This window comes from Gekko japonicus, unplaced genomic scaffold, assembly GCF_001447785.1.
Source record: "Gekko japonicus isolate JY-2015 unplaced genomic scaffold, Gekko_japonicus_V1.1 scaffold6103, whole genome shotgun sequence".
NCBI classification, from domain to species: domain Eukaryota; kingdom Metazoa; phylum Chordata; class Lepidosauria; order Squamata; family Gekkonidae; genus Gekko; species Gekko japonicus.
In genome coordinates this window covers 32,188-35,772 of record NW_015172744.1, presented here as the reverse complement: position 1 = coordinate 35,772, position 3,585 = coordinate 32,188, and positions in this window count along the sequence as shown.

The following is a 3,585-nucleotide window of genomic DNA, read 5'->3' as shown; positions in this document are numbered from 1 at the left end:
CCATTTATACTCACTATCTGTTTCCTATTGATTAGCCAACTTTTGATCCACAAGAGGACTTGTCCTTTTATCCCATGACTATTGAGCTTACTTAGGAGCCTTTGATGAGGAGGAACTTTATCAAAAGCTTTCTGGAAGTCAAGGTAAACAACATCTATTGGGTCCCCCTTGTCCACACGTTTGTTCACCCCCTCAAAGAACACTAACAGGTTAGTGAGACAAGATCTTCTCTTACAGAACCCACGCTGAGTCTGCCTCAATGGTTTTTGTTCATCAATGTGCCCACTAATTCACCTGGAGATCAGTTGTAATCCCAGGAGATCCCCAGCCACCACCTGGATATTGGCAACCCTACATACGAGCTGAGTCCGGGAAAGGAGCAGTTTTGCCTACGATGTGCACAGAAATGATTCTTTGCTCCGTGGCACATTCCACAGCTCAGCCACTGACATCTACGGTTGCCTGGTCCTCACTGACCACTGGTGGGAATTGGGAAGGTAGGGTTGCCAGATCCAAGTTGGGAAACTCCTGGAGATTTGGGGGTGGATCCTGAGGAGAACAGGGGCCTCAGTGGGTCACAGTGCCATAGAGGCAGCCCTCCAAAGCACCCAGTTTCTCCAGGGGAACTGATCTCTGTAGTCTGGAGATGAGCTGTAATTCGGGGGATTCCCCAAGTCCCACCTGGAGGCTGGCGTCCCTAACAAAAGAGAACCGGAGAAGCCTTCTATAGAATTGTTGACTGGTGCATTGTAGCCTTGGGAGCTTTGGTTCCAGGAAAAATAATTTTGCCTGAAGAAGAATCTCTTGAAACACGCAATTTTTGCCTGGGAGGCGTGTTGCTTTGATGCTTGCAGTATCTCTTTTCGGAAAGCGTAACAACCTACAACATTGGCATTGACGACTGCTGCTGTACGGACTGAAGTCAATTTACAATCCATTTCTAGATTACTCTACAGTAACTGCTAGTTACTTGGCAGGGAGTTCTGGTTATTTCAGTGGAACCGACTTCCCGTTTTACCAAGGACCGCAAGCGGCCTTACAACCTGATCTTCAGTTCTGTAAAGTGACTAATAAGCAGGGGTCATTTCCTGCAGGAGCGGAGATCTGGCACTAAAGAGCCCAGGGGGCGGGCACATGCAACAAGCCCCACTCCCTGCTCCCAGAAGCCCTCAGTCAGAGCAAGAAGCAGCCAGGTAAGCTGCAGAGCCCCCCCCCCCGGGCCCCCAGTCCAAAACAGTCCAGTGGCACCTTTAAGACCAAGTTTTATTCGGGTACAAGCTCTCCCTCCTCTGTGAGGACAGATCTGCGCATCCCCCCCCCCTGACAGATCTGCACGTCCCCCCCCAATAGCTAGCAATCCAAAACAGTCCAGTGGAGCCTGAGCGGTGGGTGTTGCCTTCTGACACACTTCCGGTGATGTCAGAGGGCGTGGCATATGCAAATAAGTTATGCTAATGAGTTATGCTAATGAGCTCCTGCACCGCTTTTTCTACCAAATGACCCCTGCTAATAAGACTGCGGCTTTAGTTGTTTACACATAAGCCTAGATAACCAAATGTATGAATATATTCATATTCAAAGTACAATTATGGCAGCAATCCATAGGCTAAATGCATATATATACAAGAGCAGGCAAGCTATTCTTCAGCAGTAAAGATAAACCAGCTCAAGCTAATAGGAGACCAAAAAACAAACCAGAAGTATTTCACCCCTTGTTCATTTTAAAGTTCAAAAATATTCAAGCCGTCTATCGTGCCCTGTAACACATGAACGGTTCTGTTTTGCTCCAGTGCCATCATTTCTCCCTTAATTAAAACAAGGCCCTACATGAGAAATATTGTCAGATTAAAATCTCAAAACATTTGAACACAACAAGGCTAAAATGTCTTTTGTGAATGGCAGCTCCCTATGTCTCTTTTAGATTGGCGAAGGGGTGTGAAGGGCTAATCCTAATTCAAAATCCAATGCTCCCTCCAAACTGTGGAGTCCTGTGAGCAAAATTCTACTTTGTGAGCTACTGGCACTAAAGTTGTGAGCGAGCGATTTGGCTGCTGCATCAATTAGTTTGCTCTGGAGCCCTCCTACTTCCTGAGCTAAGACAATAATGTGTGAGCTGGAGGCTAAAAAACTGTGCGCTAGCTCACACTAACTCAGCTTACAGGGAACACTGCTGGCAACTCATGTGGGATACAGATGCTAATGACTTTGAGAATTTTTTTTAACAAGGGTTTATTTTTTAAAAAAAATCAGCAAGCCAGTCAAATTCTGAACACTTGTGAGATTGGTTCCATCTGTCATTATGCACACACAGAATCCAAGAGGATGCAAAAAAGAAAAGCCTTTCCTTGGGCCAAATGTCCTTGTGGAAGAAGAAGAAGAAGAGGAAGAGGAAGAGGAAGAAGAGGAAGAGGAAGAAGAGGAGGAGGAAGAAGAGGAGGAGGAGGAGGTTGGATTTGTATCCCGCCATTCACTACCCAAAGGAGTCTCAGAGCGGCTTACAAACTCCTTTCCCTTCCCCTCCCTACAACAGACACCCTGTGAGGTTGGTGGGGCTGAGAGAGCTCTGAGAGAAACTGCTCTTTTTCAAGAACAGCTCTGACAGAACTATGGCTTGCCCAAGGTCATCCAGCCAGGTGCAAGTGGAGGAGTGGGGAATCAAACCTGGTTCTCCCAGATTAGAATCCGCGCACTTAACCACTACACCAAACTGGCCTCTCAGTGGCATGGCTGCCCACAGCAGAAACAAGATTAAACCTCCCGGTTCCGCGACAGTAACTCCTAGCCTTTAAAGAAACGCAGACACCTCTTGAGAAGCAGGCCAGGCCGGCCACTGTCTATCGAGAGTCACCTCAGTCACCCCTTATGGCTGTTCCAATCCCACCTTTCCAGCCCAGGCCCGTAGCCGGGATTTTTAAATTCAGGGGGCCTTTAAATAAGTCATGGGGGCAACCCCCCCCCCCAAAGGAAGCACCACAAATTTTTTAAAAATGGAAGTCGGGGGGAGGCGGGGCTGGATGGGAAGTCGGGGGGCTTGGCAGGAAGTAAGGGGGCCAGGCCCCGAGATGCCCCACTGTGGCTACGGGCCTGTTCCAGCCACTGGTTCCGGATCCCCCTGCGAAGCCTCCGTAGACTCTGCCTTGCTTGGCCCCAGGGAACGTTCGGAGTTGGTGCCAGTGGCGGAGGCCTCCGGGTCCCCTTCTGGCTCCCCGGTGGGGGCCAGCTCCTTGCCAGCCCGCGCTCCCTTGGAGGGGCAGGCCCTGAAGCAGGCCTTGAAGACCTGCAGCGAGGCCATGACCAGGATCACCAGCAGCACCACGGCCAACGTGATCAGGATGAAGACGTAGTTGGAGGACTCGGGGGCGTTCAGGGGCGCCTCGGCTTCTGGGGCACTGCTGTTGGCCTCCGCTGAAGGAAAGGGGGCCCCAGGGCCGCTCTGATTCCACAGGCTGGCGTCGTCGGAGGGCGATGCTCCGCCCACTGTGGGAGCGACCGGGCCTATTGTCGTGTCGGCCGGCAGGCAGGATCTCTTGTCTGCTGCCAAGCGGAAGCCCCAGGTGCAGTTGCAGAGGAACGCGCCTTGGGTGC